Here is a 21,700-nt window from a genome sequence, read left to right as displayed (position 1 = left end):
GGTTAGGGTTGCGTTGTCTACTGCAAATCCGCCTCATACTCACTCTACTAATGTTGGGCCAATGTATGGGAGGGCTGAAAGTAGGTTGGTGATTACGGTGGCCCCTCAGAATGATATTTGGCCTCATGGTAAGACATATCCTACAAATGCTGTGGCTATAGTTAAGAATATTAGTAGGATTCCAATGTTTCAGGTTTCTTTGTAAAGATAAGAGCCGTAGTATAAGCCTCGGCCAACATGCAGGTAAAGGCAGATAAAGAATATTGAGGCTCCGTTGGCGTGAAGGTTTCGGATTAATCAGCCGTAATTGATGTCTCGGGAGATTTGTGCGACGGAGGAGAATGCAAGGGCAGTGTCTGTTGAGTAGTGTATTGCTAGAAACAAGCCTGAGGCAATTTGAAGTATCAGGCATAGTCCTAGGAGTGATCCGAAGTTTCATCAGGCGGAGATGTTTGTTGGAGTTGGTAGGTCAATTAAAGAGGCGTTAATGATTTTTATGATTGGGTGTGTTTTTCGGAGGGGGGACATTATGTTACTATAGTTGAAGTACAACGGTGGTTTTTCGGACCCAAGGTTCTGGTTAAAGTACAGATGGTAATGATGTCTTATTTAGTTTTTTTGATAAGTGTGTGTTTTGTTTTGGGGATGGTTGGAGTGGCGTCTACTCCGTCTCCGTTTTATGGGGCGGGAGGACTTGTTGTTGGGGCTTTAGGGGGGTGTGGGGTGTTAGTTGGTTTAGGAGGATCATTTGTTGGTCTGGTTTTATTTTTGATCTATTTGGGCGGCATGCTTGTTGTTTTTGCGTATTCTGTGGCATTGGCGGCGGAGCCTTATCCTGAGGGGTGGGGGGACTATTCTGTTTTGTGGTATTTAGTGGGGTATATTGTAGCTGTAGTTGTTGGTGTATATTTTGTGGGGGGCCTGTGAGGCGGGTTTTGGGGCATGGAGGGGGTAGAGGGTGTTGGATTTTTTAATTTACGGGGAGATTTTAGTGGAATTGGGCTGTTGTTTTCTAGTGGCGGGCCGATATTGTTTTTGTGTGGGGGGGGCTTATTGCTAGCGCTTTTTGTTGTGATGGAGTTAATTCGAGGGTGGGAGCGGGGTAGTCTGCGGGTTCCGTAAAGGAGGGTCAAGATTAGGCAGGTGATTAAGAGTAGTATAGGGGTGGTTAAATAGGTTTTAATTAGGCCGGTGTTGGCTGTGGAGAGGGTGGTTGCCAGTTTAATATTGGAGGTTTTTGCTATTATTGGGCCGATATGTTCGTACCATGCTATGTCATTAAGTTGTATGGCTGTTGAGCGAGCAGAAGTAAGGCTAATTATTGGTAATAGGCGGTGGTTTGTGATGTTGAAGAATATGAGTTGGGTTAGGTTTTGGTGTGGTACGGTTTTTGTGGGGTTAGTTATAAGTGAGGTGTGTTGTAGTAGGTCAATAGTACATAGGAGGCCTAGTAGGAGTGCTAGGGTTGCAGAGATTTTAGTGGTTGTTGGTATTGTTATGGTTTGTGTGGTTGTTGGTAGTACACTTGATGTAATTACTAGGCCGGCTATAATGCTAGCTGTGGCTAGGCGGAGAATTGGGCTGATTTGGTTTTTGTTTGATTCTGTGAGGTGTGGGGTTGAGTGGTGGCGGGGGTTGTGTAGTTGTGTGTAAAAGGTTAGTCGTAGGCTGTAGGCTGTAGTAAGGGTTGTTGCTAATAGTGTAGTTGATAGGGCTCAGGCGTTGAGGGTTGATGTATTTATGGCTTCAATGATTGCATCTTTTGTGTAGAAGCCAGCAAGGAATGGTATTCCTATTAGGGCAAGGTTGCCTAGGGTTATGCAGGATGTGGTGATTGGCAGTGTTTTTTGTGTGGCCCCTATTTTACGGATATCTTGTTCATCGTTAAGGCTGTGGATAATGGAGCCTGAGCAGAGGAATAGTATTGCTTTGAAGAATGCGTGAGTGGTGATGTGTAGGAATGCCAGTTCTGGTTGATTGAGTCCTACGGTTAATATTATTAATCCTAATTGGCTAGATGTTGAGAAGGCAATGATTTTTTTCAGGTCGTTTTGTGTGATGGCGCAGAGGGCTGCAAATGTGGTTGTTATGGCTCCAACACATAGGCACAGGGAGAGGATGGTGGGGTTGTGTTGTAGTAGTGGGTGTAGGCGGATTAGTAGGTAGATTCCGGCTACAACTATTGTGCTTGAGTGTAGTAGTGCGGATACTGGGGTCGGACCTTCTATTGCCGACGGAAGTCAGGGGTGAAGTCCGAATTGTGCGGATTTTCCTATTGCTGCCAGGACTAGTCCTAGTCCTGGCAGGGTTGGGGATATGTTGTGAGAGAACAGTTGTTGTATTTCTCATGTGCTGAGGTTTATTGCCAGTCAGGATATTGATAATAATAGGCCAATGTCTCCGATGCGATTGTAGATAATTGCTTGTAGGGCTGAGGTGTTAGCGTTTGTACGGGCATGTCATCAGCCGATTAAAAGGAAGGATATGATGCCAACGGCTTCTCAGCCCACGAACAGTTGTACTAGGTTGTTTGCTGTAGTTAGGGTTAATATGGCAAGTAAAAATAGGAGCAAGTATTTTATAAAGGTCTCCAGGTTAGGGTCTGAGTGTATGTATCATGATGTGAATTGTAGGATAGACCAGGTGATAAAGATGGCGACTGGTAAAAATAGTATGGTATAGCGGTCAAATAGGAAACTAGCCTGTAGGTTGAATAATGAGTTGGTTCAGATGAAGTTTGTTGTGATGGAGTTAGTGTTTGAGTAGAGAAAAATAGTGGTTTGTGCTAGGCTGAGTATAGTGGCGAGCTTTATGTTGTGGATTGGTGATGCTTGGTGTAGTAGGGGTTGGATGAGTATTATGGTTATGAGTGTTAAAGTGGAGTAAAATAGTAGGTTGGACACGTTCTTTCACTTGGAGTTGCACCAAGAAGTTATAATTCCTAAGATTATCGGAGTTCTGCTGTCCTTTGAAAGTGGAGGTGGCCGGGGGTTTGGCCCGGTAGTGTGAGTTAGCAGTTCGCTGTAACCACCTCGGTTAGCAAGAGGTGTGAGGACCTCTATTGTTAAGGCCACGGCTTAGTGTTTTTATTAAACTATGCTTACGTACTATGTAATGAGTGTTGGGTGAGTGAGTAGTAATAGTAGGGGAATTAAGTGGAGGGATATAAGGAGGTGTTCTCGTGAGTGGGTGGGGCTGATTATTGTGTGTGTTTGTAGTTTGTTTTGTTGAGTTGTTAGGAAGATGTGTAAGGAGTATATGGCTGTGATGAGTGTGGCAGAGCCTGTTAGGATGATTGTTGTTATGTTTCAGTTGAATAGTGTAATAATAATTATCAGTTCTCCTAGTAGGTTGATTGTTGGTGGGAGTGCCATGTTTATTAGGTTTGAAAGTAATCATCATGTGGTTATTAGTGGTAAGGCTAGTTGTAGTCCTCGTACTAGGAGAAGGGTGCGGGTGTGGGTTCGTTCGTAGTTAGTGTTAGCCAGGCAAAATAGTATGGAGGATGTAAGGCCGTGGGCGATTATTAGTAGTATTGCGCCGTGGATGCTTCATGGGGTTTGGATAAGGGAGGCGGCAGTGACTAGTCCTATGTGGCTTACAGAGGAGTAAGCGATAATGGATTTTAGGTCTGTTTGTCGTAGGCAGATTAGGCTGGTTATAATTATTCCTCATAGTGCTAGGACAATAAATGGGAAGTGTATGGTTTGAGTTGTGGGTGTTAGAGTCAGGGTTAGGCGGATGATGCCATATCCTCCTAGTTTTAGTAAAATTGCTGCTAGTACTATTGACCCTGCAATAGGGGCTTCTACATGAGCTTTTGGGAGTCAGAGGTGTAGGCCGTATAGTGGTATTTTAACTAGGAAGGCTATTATGCATGCTAGTCACATTAAGTTTGTTAGTGGGGGGGTAGGTTGGTGTATGGTGAGGATTGGAATTAGTGTGTGGTTATTGGTTGAGTGGATATAAAGTAGAGCAATTAGTAGTGGTAAGGATCCTGTTAGGGTATAAAAGATAAAGTATGTCCCAGCATTAAGGCGTTCAGCTTGAGCCCCTCAGCGGGTGATTAAGATTAGTGTTGGAACAAGAGTCGTTTCAAAGAGTGCGTAGAATATTACAAGGTCTGTTGTAGTAAATGTGAGTAGCAGTGTAGTTTGTAATATGGCGCAGGTTATGAGGAATATTCGTTTTCGGTTATTTGGTTCAGAGGCTGTAAGATTTTGGTTGGCTAGAATTATGAGTGGCAGTAGTCAAGCTGATAGAATGGTTAGTGGAGTTGTGATATGATCTAGTATGAATCATGTGTTTAGTGCGAATGGCTTGAGGTTAAGTGGTTGGTAGAGTCATTTTAGCGTGAGCATGGCAGTAATTATTGAGTAGGCAGTGGTGGTAGTGAGAATGTGTTTGGTGGGCAGTAGTAGTATGGTTGGGGTAAGTATTGCTGAGGCGATAAAGATTTTTAGCATTTTAGTAGGTTAAGGGTCTTGATATGGTTTGAAGCATGGGTTCGTGTTGTGGCCACTAGGAGGGCTAGTCCAGTGCCTGCCCCGCATGCTGCGATAGCGAGTAGGATCACGGGTTGGGTTGTGGTGGTTGTGTGGTTGAGTGTTTGGGAAATAGTGGCGAGGGAGGTGAACAGGGCGAGCATTATACCTTCGATGCAGAGCAGGGAGGAGATGAGGTGTTTTCGGCATATAGCGAGGCCAGACATACATAGTATAAATGTCATAATTGGAATAAAGTGGGTGATTGTCATGTTGGCGACTCTGCATTACGCAGAATTTACTAAGTCGAAATTAGTAGTTTTTGTTAAACTAGTGGCCGTATTCTGCTCATTCTAGGCCCCCCTGGAGTCATTCATAAATAAGTCCTAGGGTTAATAGTGAGATGAGTAAGGTGGTTAATGTAGTGTTTGTGTGGAGTTGTGGTGAGGTTGAGGTTGGGGGGGTTGGAAGTAGTAGAGCGATTTCTAGGTCGAATAATAGGAATAGGATTGCGACCAAGAAAAATCGGATGGAGAAAGGTAGGCGGGCAGTGCCGAGGGGGTCAAATCCGCATTCGTAGGGGGATAGTTTTTCTGTGTCCGGGTATGTTTGTGGAAGTCAGAAACTAATAGTAATAAGGATGGTTGTTAGTGATAAGGCAAGGCTGACAAGCAAGGCAAATTTCATTTACCCCCTCCTAGGGCTAATCTAGGATTAAATGAGTGGAAGTCTTTTGTATTATGTTATACTAAGGGGGTAAGAGCCTCATCAATAGATTGAGATATATAGGAATAGTCACACTACGTCAACGAAATGTCAATATCATGCGGCTGCTTCAAAGCCAAAATGGTGGCCGGTTGTAAAATGGTAGTTGATTTGTCGAAATAGGGAGATTATTAGAAAGGTAGTGCCAATGATAACATGTAGTCCGTGGAAGCCTGTTGCTACAAAGAATGTTGAGCCATATGTTGCGTCGGCGATAGTGAAGGGGGCTTCGAAGTACTCTATTGCTTGGAGTAGGGTAAAATAGCTGCCCAGAAGGATTGTTATGGTCAGGGCCATGGTCGCCTCTTGGCGTTTATTTTCTATGATAGAGTGGTGTGCTCAGGTAACTGTGACACCGGATGCAAGAAGTACTGCGGTATTGAGTAGTGGGACCTCGAAGGGGTTTAATGGTGTAATTCCAGTTGGGGGTCATAGACCCCCTAGTTCTGGGGCAGGGGCTAGGCTTGAGTGGTAGAAGGCCCAGAAAAAGCCAAGAAAGAAGAATACCTCAGAGGTGATGAACAGGGCTATGCCATAGCGTAGTCCGGTCTGGACTGTTTTTGTATGGTGCCCTTGGAATGTGCTTTCTCGGATAATGTCACGTCATCATTGGTATGTTGTGAAGAGTATCGTTAATAGGCCCAGGTTTATAAGAGTTTGGGTATTATAGTGAAATCAAATTGCTAGTCCCGAGGTTATTAGGAGGGCGGCCATGGCCCCTGTCAGGGGCCATGGGCTTGGGTCTACTATGTGGAAACTGTGAGCTTGGTGGGTCATTAAGTGTTTTCTTGTAGGTATAGGCTTAATAGTAGTACAAATACGTAGGCTTGGATTATTGCTACAGCAATTTCTAGTAGGGTTAATAATAATAGTAGGGTTAGTGTAAGTAGGCTGATTGAGGGTATTAAGGGAAGTAAAGCTGTTACAGCTAGGGAGATGAGGGTGATGAGTAGGTGGCCGGCTGTAAGATTAGCGGTAAGTCGTACTCCTAGGGCGAGGGGGCGAATAAAGAGGCTGACTGTTTCGATAAGGATTAGCGGGGGGATTAGTATGGGTGGGGTGCCTATTGGCAGTATGTGGGCAAGTGCTGTGGTTGGTTGGGTGCGTAGTCCTGTCAGTACAGTTATTAGTCATAGGGGTGTTGCCAAAGCCATGTTTATTGAAAGTTGTGTGGTTGGGGTGAAGGTGTACGGCAATAGGCCAGTTAAATTTATTATGGATAGAAGTAGTATTACTGTAATAAGTGGGAGTGCCCATGGGTGAGCAGTTTTATTAAGTGGGCTTAATAGTTGTTTAGTAATTAGGAGCACAAGGTGGCCTTGGATGGTGGATGTTCGATTTTGGATTATGCGAGTTTGTGTGGATATGAGTAGAGTTGGGAGGAGGAGGGCTAATAGGATTAATGGGATTCCTAGTTTTTGTGGGCTTATAAATTGACTGAATAGGTCTAATGTCATGTTCAGGTTCAGGGGTTTGGCGTGTATTTTGTGATGTTGGGCTGTGGTTGTGGGGTGTTTTTTAGTTCTGTTAAAGTTGGTTTTAGTAGGAATAGTAGAATTAGTCAGACTAGTGTAAAGATGAAAAATCAAGGAGCCGGGCTAAGCTGTGGCATGCCTTAAGGGGCTTGTAGTCCCACCTCTGGCTTAAAAGACCAGCGCTCGTGGAGCTGCTTAAGGATGTTTGTAGTATTGTTAATGATCAGTTTTCAAAGTCATTAGTTGTTGAGGCCTCTACTACGATTGGCATAAAGCTGTGGTTAGAGCCGCAAATTTCTGAGCATTGGCCGTAGAATAGGCCTGGGCGTGTGGCTGTGAAGGTTGTTTGGTTAAGTCGTCCTGGGACGGCGTCAGTTTTAATGCCTAGTGATGGGAGGGCTCAGGAGTGTAATACATCTTCTGCTGAGATTAGTATACGAGTTGGGGAGTTTGCAGGTACTACTATGTGGTGGTCTACTTCGAGAAGTCGTAGTGTTCCTGGTAGCAGGTCTTGTGTTGGTACTATGTAGGCGTCAAATATTAGATTTTCATAGTCTGTGTATTCATAGCTTCAGTATCATTGGTGTCCGATGGCTTTGATTGTTAAGTGGGGGTTATTAACTTCGTCTATGAGATATAGAATGCGTAATGATGGTAGAGCAATAAGTACTAGGATGATGGCTGGCAAGATTGTTCATACTGTCTCTACTAGTTGGGCGTCTATTGTTCCTGTATGAGTTAAGGTGGTAGTAATTATTAGGGTAATAATGTATAGAATGAATGCGCTAATTAGGAATACGACTATTATGGCGTGGTCGTGGAGGTGTAGAAGTTCTTCTATGACTGGGGAGGCTGCATCTTGAAAGCCTAGTTGGGCTTGGTGTGCCATGGGGACACAAAGGGTTCTACCTTTAATTTAGCGCTGACAGTGCTATGTATTATGTTTAAACTAGAGTCCCAAAGAGATAAGCATGTAGGTTGTAGTGTGACTAGTTTGAAACTAGGAGGAGGGGGTTCAAGTCCCTCATCTCTTGTTTGGGGTGTAGATGAGTATGGGTTCTTCATGGGTGTGGTATGGTGGTGGGCATCCATGAAGTCATTCTGAATTAGTATGCATTGGGCCTGTTATTGATGGGGTGCGCTTAGTGGCAAAGGCCTCTCAGATAATAAATGTTATAACGATGGCTCCGGCTATAGAGATTAAAGAGCCGATTGATGAGATAGTGTTTCATAGGGCGTAGGCATCAGGGTAGTCTGAGTATCGTCGTGGTATTCCTGCTAGCCCTAGGAAGTGTTGTGGGAAAAAGGTTAAGTTAACCCCAATAAACATTAACCCAAAATGAGCCTTTGTTCATGTTGGGTGTAGGGTGAATCCTGTGAATAGTGGGAATCAATGGACAAATCCGCCCATGATTGCAAATACAGCTCCTATTGATAATACATAGTGGAAGTGGGCGACTACATAATAGGTATCGTGTAGGACAATATCTAGTGAAGAGTTAGCAAGAATTACGCCAGTTAAACCTCCAACAGTGAATAGGAAAATAAAGCCCATGGCCCATAGAAGTGGGGCTTCTCATTTGATCATTCCTCCGTGCAAAGTTGCAAGTCAGCTGAACACTTTCACTCCGGTTGGGATGGCAATGATTATTGTGGCTGATGTAAAATATGCGCGTGTGTCTACGTCTATGCCAACAGTGAATATGTGGTGTGCTCAAACAATAAAACCTAGGAAGCCGATTGAAACCATGGCTCAGACTATGCCTATATAGCCAAAGGGTTCCTTTTTCCCTGCATAATAAGTAATAATGTGTGATACTATGCCGAAGCCGGGAAGAATGAGAATATACACTTCTGGGTGGCCAAAGAATCAAAATAGGTGTTGATATAGTACTGGGTCTCCTCCCCCTGCAGGGTCGAAGAAGGTGGTATTCAGATTCCGGTCTGTTAATAGCATTGTGATTCCGGCTGCAAGTACTGGTAGGGCTAGAAGTAGTAGTACTGCAGTGATTAGTACGGACCACACAAATAATGGGGTATTGTATTGTGAGAGGGATGGTGGTTTTATATTTACGCAGGTGGTAATAAAGTTAATGGCCCCTAAAATTGAGGATGCACCAGCAAGGTGTAAGGAGAAGATGACTAGGTCTACCGATGGGCCTGCGTGTGCTAGATTAGCGGCAAGAGGTGGATACACAGTTCAACCAGTACCTGCTCCGGCCTCTACTCCTGCAGAGGCTAGCAGTAGTAGAAGGGAGGGGGGGAGGAGTCAGAAGCTTATATTGTTCATTCGGGGGAATGCCATATCGGGGGCGCCCAGTATTAAAGGCACAAGTCAGTTTCCGAAGCCGCCGATTATAACTGGTATTACCATGAAGAAAATTATGACGAAGGCGTGGGCTGTTACAACAACGTTGTAGATCTGATCGTCGCCTATTAATGCGCCGGGTTGGCTGAGCTCGGCCCGGATCAAGAGGCTTAGGGCGGTGCCCACTATGCCGGCTCATGCACCGAATAGCAGATACAGGGTGCCGATGTCTTTGTGGTTGGTTGAGAAAAATCAACGAGTCAGGGTCACAGGTAGTATGGCCGAGGCCAGGTGGCGGGTTGTAGCCCCGCAGACAGAGTAATCTCTTGCTATCAAGCCCTGAAGCAGCAAAGTGCAAATTTGACGCAGCACCCTAAAGGGTGCCGGGGCTTCTCCCGTTTTTTTAGACGGGAGAAGGTAGGCTGAAGCCCGCTGGCTTGGGTGTTTAGTTGTTAACTAAGGTGTTACGGGATCGAGGCCCGTCAGTCTGGTAAGGCTTTAGCTTAATAAAAGTGTTTGAGTTGCATTCAGGAGATGTAATATAGAGTTTTACAGGCCTTCAGAAGTTAGATATGTTGTGATCTATTTGGGGCTTTGAAGGCCCCGAGTTTTAATGTTAACTTAAACTTCTAAGTGGCTAGGTATAGTAGTGGGGTTATTGGTAGGGCTAGTATTGTTAGTAGGGCTGTTGTGGGGGCAAGTGGTGTTATTGGGGTCTTGAATCGTCATTTGTATTCTGAGTTTGTTGTGTTGGGTGGAGCTGTTAGGGTTGTTAGGTAAGCCATGCGGGTGTAGAAGGCTAAGTTTGGTAGGCTGGTTAGGGCTAGTGTTGTGCTGAGGAATAGTAGTTTTATTGTTACAAGTTCTTTTAGGATTAATAGTTTTGGCATAAAGCCGGTTAGGGGTGGGAGGCCTGCTAGGGAGAGTAGGGCTAATATTGTGATTGTCAGCAGGATTGGTGAGTGGGTTCATGAGACTCCTAGGTCTAGTAGTGTTTTAGATGAAAATGTAGTTAGGGAGAGGAATATTGTTGTTGTTATGATTATATAGGTGATTAAAGTTAGTGTAGTCAGGCTGGGGTTTAGGCATAGGGCCGTAATTAACCAACCTATGTGGGAGATAGAGGAGAAGGCTATGATTTTTCGTGTTTGGGTTTGGTTTAGTCCGGTTCATCCTCCGATGAGGGCTGATGTGAGGCCTAGTATTAGTACGGTGTTTGTTGAAAGGTGGTTAATTAATAGGTAAAGCAGTGTTAGTGGGGCGATTTTTTGTCATGTTGAGATGATTAGTGCTGTGGTTATGGTGGAGCCTTGGAGGATTTCCGGGTATCAAAGATGTGCTGGGGCAATGGCAAGTTTTATTATAATGGCTAGGGTGGTGATGGTTGTGGCGGAAGGAGAGAAGGATTGTATGATGTCTCAGGAGCCTGTTTGTCAAGCGTTTATTGTGCTTGCGAGTAAAATTAATGTGGCTGCGGTGGTTTGGATAAGGAAGTATTTTGTTGCAGCTTCGGTTGTTCGTGGGTGGTTTGAGCGTATAATGATTGGTAGAATGCTTAGGGTGTTTAGTTCTAGGCTTAGTCAAGCGAGAAGTCAGTGGTTACTGGTTATGATGATAATTGTGCTTATTGTAAGGCTGGTGATGAGGGTTGTTCAGATTAGGGGGCTCATTAGTATAGGAAGGGGTGGGTACCAACATTGTCGGGGTATGGGCCCGGAAGCTTGATTAGCTGACTTTACTAGGGGTCGTATAATTTTGGAAGTACTTAAAGTTTTGGACTTTGCAGTATGGGTTCGTAGCCCATCGCCTAGGAAGTGAGAGGATTTTAACCTCTGTTGTGTACTCTATCAAAGTAGTCCTTGGGTTATTCGGGCACGCTTCCATGATTAAGTTATTGGGGGGAGCCCTGCTAGGGAAATAGGGGTGGAGATGTAAAGTAGGCATGCTGCTAGGGTGAGTGGGAGGAAGGTTTTTCATAGTAAGTGTATTAATTGGTCATATCGGAATCGTGGGTAGGAGGCTCGTGCTCATAGGAAGCCCAGGGTAAGTAATGTTGTTTTTAGTATAATGTTTATGGTAAAAAGATTTGGGGCTTGCATGGGGTTTGGAGATATAAATAGAATACACGATAATGTGTTTATTATTAGGATGTTGGCGTATTCTGCTAGGAAGAAAAGTGCGAAGGGGCCGGCTGCGTATTCTACGTTGAATCCTGATACGAGTTCTGATTCGCCTTCTGTAAGGTCGAATGGAGCTCGGTTGGTCTCGGCAATTGTAGAAATGTATCATATTATTGTTAGTGGTCAGGTGCATGTTATTAGTCAGGTGGGCTCTTGTGTGGTTAATAGAGTTTGTATTGTGAACCCACCAGTTAATATGATTGTTGAAAGGAGGATAATTCCTAGTGTTACTTCGTATGAAATGGTTTGTGCGATTGCTCGTAGTGCGCCAATTAGAGCGTATTTTGAATTGGAGGCTCATCCGGACCATAAGATTGAGTAGACTATTAAGCTAGATAGGGCGAGAATTAGTAGTAGGCCGAGGTTTATGTCTAGTAGTGGTTTTGGTATGGTTATTGGGGCTCATATAGTTAGGGCTAGCAGTAAGGCCAGGGTGGGGGTTAGGATAAATAGTAGTGGGGAGGAAAAGGTTGGGCGGACGGGTTCTTTGGTAAAGAGTTTTAGTCCGTCTGCTACTGGCTGGATGATGCCGTATGGTCCGACGATGTTTGGGCCTTTTCGGTGTTGTGCGTATCCGAGTAATTTGCGTTCTAGTAGGGTTAAGAATGCAACGGCCAGTAATACTGGGATTATTAGTGTGGCAGGGTTTAGTAGGTGGGTTATCAGTGTGGGCATGGTTGGGGAGAAGATTTGAACTTCTGCGTATGAGGGCTTAGGTCTCATGCAATTTACCTGGCTCTGCCACCCCAGCTTGGCCCTGGTTTAGGGCCGCTTTAGGGCCGCTTGTTCTTTAGTTTTATGGTCAGAGTGCTCGGGGGCGCGTGCTAGTGGTATGGGCGCTCTCTTCTTGGTCCTTTCGTACTGAAGAAGAGGGGACACAGATAGAAACCGACCTGGATTGCTCCGGTCTGAACTCAGATCACGTAGGGCGTTAGTCGTTGAACAAACGAACCTTTGGTAGGGGCTGCCCCACCTGGGTGCCCTGATCCAACATCGAGGTCGTAAGCCCCGCTTGGCGATAAGGACTCTTGAAGGGGATGGCGCTGTTATCCCTAGGGTAACTTGGTTCGGTGATCAGCGTATGCTGGGTCTGTGGTGGGTATGTTTGACATGTCTGTCTAGAATAAGTTTATTTTTGGTCGTGGAAGTTTTGTTTTATTCCGCAGTCGCCCCAACTTAAAAGTGTCACTATTGTTTATGGTGTGGTCAGTAGATGGGGGAGTTTGTTATTAGTGATGTTATTTAAAGCTCCATAGGGTCTTCTCGTCTTGTGGTGTAATGCTAGCTTTTTTACTAGGAGATCAGTTTCATTGATTAGCTGTAGGAGACAGGGTTGCTCTCAGGTGACCGTTCATACTAGTCTCTAATTAGGAGACAAGTGATTACGCTACCTTTGCACGGTTAGGATACCGCGGCCGTTTAAGAGATTCACTGGGCAGGTGTGACCTTTAATACTTGGTTGGCTAAAGGCGGTGTTTTTGGTAAACAGGTGGAGCAGGGTTAGCTGAGTTCCTTTTGCAGCTTTAAAGCTGTCTATGTGCACGCCTGTGTTGGGGTAACAGTGGTTTTGGTAAAGGGGCTTGAGTTGGTTTATAGTTCTTTCTTAGGCTGTTAATTGTCATTGGTTTGTCCGGTATGATGTATAGGAGTGCAGTAGAGGCGGTTTGTCTTATTACTAGTTTTAGCAGTGTTTCCTTTAAGTTTAATTAAAGTAGCTCGATTTGTTGTAGGGGGTTTTGATTTGATTTAGTATTTTTGTATGTGTCGCTTTGACGCGGTTTTGTTTGATGGCTGCTTGAGGGCCTACGTAGATGATGTTTAGTTTTCCTCTAATTTCGGCTGTACTCGATTACAATAAAGCTGTTCCTTTATTGTATATCTTCTAGCGGAGGGCAGGGGTAGTTGTGTTTATGGCGGTGTGGCTAGAGTTGAACTTAGATTCATTTAGTGAGCAACCAGCTATCACCAGGCTCGATAGGCGTTTCACCTCTACCTAAAAGTCTTCCCGCTCTTTTGCCACAGAGATGGGTGCATCCGTGTGATTGCTCTTAGGTAGCTCGTCTGGATTCGGGGAAGCAGGTTTTAGTTCATTTTATCTGGTGTTGGCTTGCTGAACCATGAGGCAAAAGGTACGGGGGTTAAAGCCTGCTTTTTGGTGCGTTAGTTTGGACTTTTCTTTCACTGTTTCCTTGCGGTACTGTTTGCTATTGCGTGTGGGTGCTTTTCTGTCGCAGATACTAGGCGTGGCAAATGGTTTGGTTTGGTGGGGGGAGAGGGTTTGTTGATGTGGTAGCTAGGGTTTTGGCTCAAGAAGGTTTCAGTGAACATGTTCTGGTTGTAAGCCAGATGCTTTTAGTTTAAGCTACTTCTTGTTTAGCCAAGCGCACTTTCCAGTACGCTTACCATGTTACGACTTGCCTCATCTTGAGTAGGTTGTTTGATTTATGTAGCTGTGTGGTGTTGGTTGAGGAGGGTGACGGGCGGTGTGTACGCGTCCCAGAGCAGTCTTCAATTGAATGTTCTTGTTCAGTTTACTGTTAAATCCACCTGGGGACAAAGTTTCATGTTGTTGTGGGTTTGTTCTATTGTTAGAAAATGTAGCCCATCGCTGCTCCGCCCATGAGCTACACCTTGACCTGACGTGTTTGTGGGTGCTTTTTTGCTAACTTTGGTTCTGTCACAAGGTAAGCTGGCGACGGCGGTATATAGGCTGGGGTTGCAAGGGGGAGTAAGGTGTAGCGGGGATTGTCGATTATAGGACAGGCTCCTCTAGGTTGATGTGGGACACCGTCAAGTCCTTTGAGTTTGAGTCTTGTTTGACTGTAGTTCTCTGGCGAGCAGTTTTGTAGGTGGAGTGCCTGGGTTTACGGCCAAATATAGTAGGGTATCTAATCCTAGTTTGTGTTTTGGCTTTCGTGGGGTCAAGGTTGTTTAGTATTAGAAATACGGGTGTTATTCTTGTTACATGTGCGTTTTACAGCTTTGTTTTAAATTTTTAGTTCTAAGTGTAAACTGGTACTTTAGTCACGTTTTACGCCGGGTGGCATTATTTTAGGCCCGCCGTGTAACCGCGGCGGCTGGCACGGGGTTTGCCGGCCTTGGGATAACCGTCACTAGGTCGAGCTTATAGGGTGGCTCATGGCCTAAGGTTTACCACTGCTGAGTTCCGTGGGGGTGTGGCATAGCTAGATGTCTTGGGCTACTTTTGGGTGTGCCTGATATCTGCTCCGTTGTGGGGTTTGGGCGTTGGCACTGGTGTGGGGATTCTTGCATGTGTGAGTGCGGTTGTAGATAATGTTAGGTTTAGGACCAAGACAGTGTGTCTTCGGGAAAGTGATTTCCATTTCAGCAACTTCAGGGCCGCGTTTTAAATATAGTATAAACTACAGTGACAGAGTCAAATTTTATAATGGTTAAAAATATGGTAGCGGGGCCGGATATTGGGTGGAAGGTGTTTGTAATATGTGTATATATATGTATATATATATGTATATATATGTATATATATATGTATATATATGTATATATATATGTATATATATATGTATATATGGGGTTGTGGGTGCGTTTGTAGCAGTTTAGTGCTGCTGCTGGGCCAGTTTTAGTGCAGTTAAATCTCGTTTTTGGGGTTTGGCGAGGCTACATTTAATTCACTTAAAATTGGGTCAGTGGGGGGTAAGGGGGGTTTGCCGCAGAAACGCGTGTATGTGTTTGTATGTGTTTGTATATGTTTGTATGTGTTTGTAAAGATCTGATATTTATCTGGTATTTTTGTTAATGTTTGTTTAACGTTTGTTAAAACGTTTGTTTGTAAAGATCTGATATTTATCTGGTATTTTTGTTAATGTTTGTTTAACGTTTGTTAAAACGTTTGTTTGTAAAGATCTGATATTTATCTGGTATTTTTGTTAATGTTTGTTTAACGTTTGTTAAAACGTTTGTTTGTAAAGATCTGATATTTATCTGGTATTTTTGTTAATGTTTGTTTAACGTTTGTTAAAACGTTTGTTTGTAAAGATCTGATATTTATCTGGTATTTTTGTTAATGTTTGTTTAACGTTTGTTAAAACGTTTGTTTGTAAAGATCTGATATTTATCTGGTATTTTTGTTAATGTTTGTTTTATATTTATTTTATATTTATTTTATATTTATTTTATATTTTGTTAAAAATTTGTTAAAAATTGCACGTTTGTGTTCTAGAGGATGTGGGTGCTTTTATGGGTAAATTTTGGTGTAATTTTGTGTTTTGTCGGATGGTTCTAGTGGGGAGTCAGGTTGACCGGTGTTTCAGGGCCGATTTTAGTTTAAAAATCGCGTTTTTTCGTCAGAAAAGTTAGGAGTTTATTTTGGAGGGGGTAAAATATGTCTATCGAGCATGAATGAATATGTCCCCATGGGTTGATGAGTGCGACGTGCATTGCACCGTAGGTTCAGTCTCAACCGTAATTGACCCGCACCGCCTTCGGTGGGTGGACCTGAGGGGAGTATAAAAAAGAGAACCAGCCGCCTGGCCGCGCGGGGTAGCTATGAGTATGAGGAGACGTGTAACGAATCCTAGCAGCCAAAGGTCTTGGAAAAAGTAGGACTAGTCCGTCGTAGTTAAATGAACCTGACGTAGCAGAACCAGAGGCCTTGGAAAAAGCCGTGAGGGGTGAACAACATATCCTGTCCTTGACGCTAGTGATAAGATGTGCGGGTGGGCGAGTTGCGGGGTTCTCCTTGTATGTACGTAATTCATTAAATAGTCTATCAAGCATTAATATTTATTCTAGGTTATTTAATATATAATTGTTAATCATTAAATTATATTTCTAAATAATATTCATATGGTAGTAAATATTCTGTAATATATATAGATTTATAAACTGTATTCATTATATTATTATACTAGATAATATTCATGGGGTAAGTAATTAATGTTGATTATACATAGTATATCTATAGAGCATTCATATAATGTACTATATCATATTCATGGGGCAGATAATTAATGTTGATTATACATAGTATATCTATAGAGCATTCATATAATGTACTATATCATATTCATGGGGCAGATAATTAATGTTGATTATACATAGTATATATGTGGACAAAAAATAGTTTAGTGAAAATTCTAGTTTTGGGGGCTAGAGATAAGGTTTACAACCCCTTTTTTTTGATGTTCTAGAGAGAGTCTCTATTGTTGGTTTACAAGGCCAATGTTTTAATGTTTAAACTACTAGAACTTATCAGTTTAATATGCTATTTTCTAACTTGTTGACTATAGGAGTGATGGCGAGAAAAATTAGGAAGTAGAGGGCAGTGGCTAGCTGGCCGATTAGAATGAACGGGTCTTCTACTGGTTGTGCTCCGATTCAGGTAAGGATGAGAACTGTTGCTGTTAGTGATCAAAAGAGGGTTTGTGTAAGTGGGCGGAAGTGGGCAGTTCGGTGTTTTGAGTTGTGTATTATTGGCACTAGTAAGAGGATTATGATGGACATGAATAGGGCCAGGACGCCGCCCAGTTTGTTTGGGATGGATCGTAGAATGGCGTAGGCAAATAAGAAGTATCACTCTGGCTTGATGTGGGGTGGAGTGACGAGGGGGTTAGCGGGTGTAAAGTTTTCTGGGTCGCTAAGCAGGTATGGGAATAATAGAGCAAGGGTTATTAAAATGGTAATTAGTATTGTTGCTCCTAGTAGGTCTTTGTACGAGAAGTAGGGGTGGAAGGGGATTTTGTCTGTGTTTGAGTTTAGGCCTGTGGGATTGGTAGAGCCGGTTTCGTGGAGGAAAAGGAGGTGTAAGAGTATTATTGCTAGGATGGTGAAGGGGAGTAGAAAGTGAAATGTAAAGAATCGGGTTAGGGTTGCGTTGTCTACTGCAAATCCGCCTCATACTCACTCTACTAATGTTGGGCCAATGTATGGGAGGGCTGAAAGTAGGTTGGTGATTACGGTGGCCCCTCAGAATGATATTTGGCCTCATGGTAAGACATATCCTACAAATGCTGTGGCTATAGTTAAGAATATTAGTAGGATTCCAATGTTTCAGGTTTCTTTGTAAAGATAAGAGCCGTAGTATAAGCCTCGGCCAACATGCAGGTAAAGGCAGATAAAGAATATTGAGGCTCCGTTGGCGTGAAGGTTTCGGATTAATCAGCCGTAATTGATGTCTCGGGAGATTTGTGCGACGGAGGAGAATGCAAGGGCAGTGTCTGTTGAGTAGTGTATTGCTAGAAACAAGCCTGAGGCAATTTGAAGTATCAGGCATAGTCCTAGGAGTGATCCGAAGTTTCATCAGGCGGAGATGTTTGTTGGAGTTGGTAGGTCAATTAAAGAGGCGTTAATGATTTTTATGATTGGGTGTGTTTTTCGGAGGGGGGACATTATGTTACTATAGTTGAAGTACAACGGTGGTTTTTCGGACCCAAGGTTCTGGTTAAAGTACAGATGGTAATGATGTCTTATTTAGTTTTTTTGATAAGTGTGTGTTTTGTTTTGGGGATGGTTGGAGTGGCGTCTACTCCGTCTCCGTTTTATGGGGCGGGAGGACTTGTTGTTGGGGCTTTAGGGGGGTGTGGGGTGTTAGTTGGTTTAGGAGGATCATTTGTTGGTCTGGTTTTATTTTTGATCTATTTGGGCGGCATGCTTGTTGTTTTTGCGTATTCTGTGGCATTGGCGGCGGAGCCTTATCCTGAGGGGTGGGGGGACTATTCTGTTTTGTGGTATTTAGTGGGGTATATTGTAGCTGTAGTTGTTGGTGTATATTTTGTGGGGGGCCTGTGAGGCGGGTTTTGGGGCATGGAGGGGGTAGAGGGTGTTGGATTTTTTAATTTACGGGGAGATTTTAGTGGAATTGGGCTGTTGTTTTCTAGTGGCGGGCCGATATTGTTTTTGTGTGGGGGGGGCTTATTGCTAGCGCTTTTTGTTGTGATGGAGTTAATTCGAGGGTGGGAGCGGGGTAGTCTGCGGGTTCCGTAAAGGAGGGTCAAGATTAGGCAGGTGATTAAGAGTAGTATAGGGGTGGTTAAATAGGTTTTAATTATAAAGGAGGGTCAAGATTAGGCAGGTGATTAAGAGTAGTATAGGGGTGGTTAAATAGGTTTTAATTAGGCCGGTGTTGGCTGTGGAGAGGGTGGTTGCCAGTTTAATATTGGAGGTTTTTGCTATTATTGGGCCGATATGTTCGTACCATGCTATGTCATTAAGTTGTATGGCTGTTGAGCGAGCAGAAGTAAGGCTAATTATTGGTAATAGGCGGTGGTTTGTGATGTTGAAGAATATGAGTTGGGTTAGGTTTTGGTGTGGTACGGTTTTTGTGGGGTTAGTTATAAGTGAGGTGTGTTGTAGTAGGTCAATAGTACATAGGAGGCCTAGTAGGAGTGCTAGGGTTGCAGAGATTTTAGTGGTTGTTGGTATTGTTATGGTTTGTGTGGTTGTTGGTAGTACACTTGATGTAATTACTAGGCCGGCTATAATGCTAGCTGTGGCTAGGCGGAGAATTGGGCTGATTTGGTTTTTGTTTGATTCTGTGAGGTGTGGGGTTGAGTGGTGGCGGGGGTTGTGTAGTTGTGTGTAAAAGGTTAGTCGTAGGCTGTAGGCTGTAGTAAGGGTTGTTGCTAATAGTGTAGTTGATAGGGCTCAGGCGTTGAGGGTTGATGTATTTATGGCTTCAATGATTGCATCTTTTGTGTAGAAGCCAGCAAGGAATGGTATTCCTATTAGGGCAAGGTTGCCTAGGGTTATGCAGGATGTGGTGATTGGCAGTGTTTTTTGTGTGGCCCCTATTTTACGGATATCTTGTTCATCGTTAAGGCTGTGGATAATGGAGCCTGAGCAGAGGAATAGTATTGCTTTGAAGAATGCGTGAGTGGTGATGTGTAGGAATGCCAGTTCTGGTTGATTGAGTCCTACGGTTAATATTATTAATCCTAATTGGCTAGATGTTGAGAAGGCAATGATTTTTTTCAGGTCGTTTTGTGTGATGGCGCAGAGGGCTGCAAATGTGGTTGTTATGGCTCCAACACATAGGCACAGGGAGAGGATGGTGGGGTTGTGTTGTAGTAGTGGGTGTAGGCGGATTAGTAGGTAGATTCCGGCTACAACTATTGTGCTTGAGTGTAGTAGTGCGGATACTGGGGTCGGACCTTCTATTGCCGACGGAAGTCAGGGGTGAAGTCCGAATTGTGCGGATTTTCCTATTGCTGCCAGGACTAGTCCTAGTCCTGGCAGGGTTGGGGATATGTTGTGAGAGAACAGTTGTTGTATTTCTCATGTGCTGAGGTTTATTGCCAGTCAGGATATTGATAATAATAGGCCAATGTCTCCGATGCGATTGTAGATAATTGCTTGTAGGGCTGAGGTGTTAGCGTTTGTACGGGCATGTCATCAGCCGATTAAAAGGAAGGATATGATGCCAACGGCTTCTCAGCCCACGAACAGTTGTACTAGGTTGTTTGCTGTAGTTAGGGTTAATATGGCAAGTAAAAATAGGAGCAAGTATTTTATAAAGGTCTCCAGGTTAGGGTCTGAGTGTATGTATCATGATGTGAATTGTAGGATAGACCAGGTGATAAAGATGGCGACTGGTAAAAATAGTATGGTATAGCGGTCAAATAGGAAACTAGCCTGTAGGTTGAATAATGAGTTGGTTCAGATGAAGTTTGTTGTGATGGAGTTAGTGTTTGAGTAGAGAAAAATAGTGGTTTGTGCTAGGCTGAGTATAGTGGCGAGCTTTATGTTGTGGATTGGTGATGCTTGGTGTAGTAGGGGTTGGATGAGTATTATGGTTATGAGTGTTAAAGTGGAGTAAAATAGTAGGTTGGACACGTTCTTTCACTTGGAGTTGCACCAAGAAGTTATAATTCCTAAGATTATCGGAGTTCTGCTGTCCTTTGAAAGTGGAGGTGGCCGGGGGTTTGGCCCGGTAGTGTGAGTTAGCAGTTCGCTGTAACCACCTCGGTTAGCAAGAGGTGTGAGGACCTCTATTGTTAAGGCCACGGCTTAGTGTTTTTATTAAACTATGCTTACGTACTATGTAATGAGTGTTGGGTGAGTGAGTAGTAATAGTAGGGGAATTAAGTGGAGGGATATAAGGAGGTGTTCTCGTGAGTGGGTGGGGCTGATTATTGTGTGTGTTTGTAGTTTGTTTTGTTGAGTTGTTAGGAAGATGTGTAAGGAGTATATGGCTGTGATGAGTGTGGCAGAGCCTGTTAGGATGATTGTTGTTATGTTTCAGTTGAATAGTGTAATAATAATTATCAGTTCTCCTAGTAGGTTGATTGTTGGTGGGAGTGCCATGTTTATTAGGTTTGAAAGTAATCATCATGTGGTTATTAGTGGTAAGGCTAGTTGTAGTCCTCGTACTAGGAGAAGGGTGCGGGTGTGGGTTCGTTCGTAGTTAGTGTTAGCCAGGCAAAATAGTATGGAGGATGTAAGGCCGTGGGCGATTATTAGTAGTATTGCGCCGTGGATGCTTCATGGGGTTTGGATAAGGGAGGCGGCAGTGACTAGTCCTATGTGGCTTACAGAGGAGTAAGCGATAATGGATTTTAGGTCTGTTTGTCGTAGGCAGATTAGGCTGGTTATAATTATTCCTCATAGTGCTAGGACAATAAATGGGAAGTGTATGGTTTGAGTTGTGGGTGTTAGAGTCAGGGTTAGGCGGATGATGCCATATCCTCCTAGTTTTAGTAAAATTGCTGCTAGTACTATTGACCCTGCAATAGGGGCTTCTACATGAGCTTTTGGGAGTCAGAGGTGTAGGCCGTATAGTGGTATTTTAACTAGGAAGGCTATTATGCATGCTAGTCACATTAAGTTTGTTAGTGGGGGGGTAGGTTGGTGTATGGTGAGGATTGGAATTAGTGTGTGGTTATTGGTTGAGTGGATATAAAGTAGAGCAATTAGTAGTGGTAAGGATCCTGTTAGGGTATAAAAGATAAAGTATGTCCCAGCATTAAGGCGTTCAGCTTGAGCCCCTCAGCGGGTGATTAAGATTAGTGTTGGAACAAGAGTCGTTTCAAAGAGTGCGTAGAATATTACAAGGTCTGTTGTAGTAAATGTGAGTAGCAGTGTAGTTTGTAATATGGCGCAGGTTATGAGGAATATTCGTTTTCGGTTATTTGGTTCAGAGGCTGTAAGATTTTGGTTGGCTAGAATTATGAGTGGCAGTAGTCAAGCTGATAGAATGGTTAGTGGAGTTGTGATATGATCTAGTATGAATCATGTGTTTAGTGCGAATGGCTTGAGGTTAAGTGGTTGGTAGAGTCATTTTAGCGTGAGCATGGCAGTAATTATTGAGTAGGCAGTGGTGGTAGTGAGAATGTGTTTGGTGGGCAGTAGTAGTATGGTTGGGGTAAGTATTGCTGAGGCGATAAAGATTTTTAGCATTTTAGTAGGTTAAGGGTCTTGATATGGTTTGAAGCATGGGTTCGTGTTGTGGCCACTAGGAGGGCTAGTCCAGTGCCTGCCCCGCATGCTGCGATAGCGAGTAGGATCACGGGT

At 43.7% G+C, this 21,700-nt stretch overlaps 5 pseudogenes; all 5 read right to left on the bottom strand.

The window, feature by feature from the left end:
• Positions 1 to 6: 6 nt before the first annotated feature.
• Positions 7 to 528, bottom strand: LOC132565945 (cytochrome b-like; annotated as a pseudogene).
• Positions 529 to 1,173: 645 nt separating this feature from the next.
• LOC132565947 (NADH-ubiquinone oxidoreductase chain 5-like) lies at positions 1,174 to 4,756 on the bottom strand (annotated as a pseudogene).
• Positions 4,757 to 7,748: 2,992 nt separating this feature from the next.
• Positions 7,749 to 10,730, bottom strand: LOC132565946 (cytochrome c oxidase subunit 1-like; annotated as a pseudogene).
• A 5,711-nt stretch (positions 10,731 to 16,441) lies between these two features.
• Positions 16,442 to 17,581, bottom strand: LOC132565944 (cytochrome b-like; annotated as a pseudogene).
• Positions 17,582 to 18,293: 712 nt separating this feature from the next.
• LOC132565943 (NADH-ubiquinone oxidoreductase chain 5-like) lies at positions 18,294 to 20,913 on the bottom strand (annotated as a pseudogene).
• Positions 20,914 to 21,700: the final 787 nt, after the last annotated feature.

Source organism: Heteronotia binoei, unplaced genomic scaffold (genome assembly GCF_032191835.1).
Source record: "Heteronotia binoei isolate CCM8104 ecotype False Entrance Well unplaced genomic scaffold, APGP_CSIRO_Hbin_v1 ptg002225c, whole genome shotgun sequence".
Classification (NCBI taxonomy): Eukaryota; Metazoa; Chordata; class Lepidosauria; order Squamata; family Gekkonidae; genus Heteronotia; species Heteronotia binoei.
This window is presented reverse-complemented; position numbering and strand designations above follow the sequence as displayed.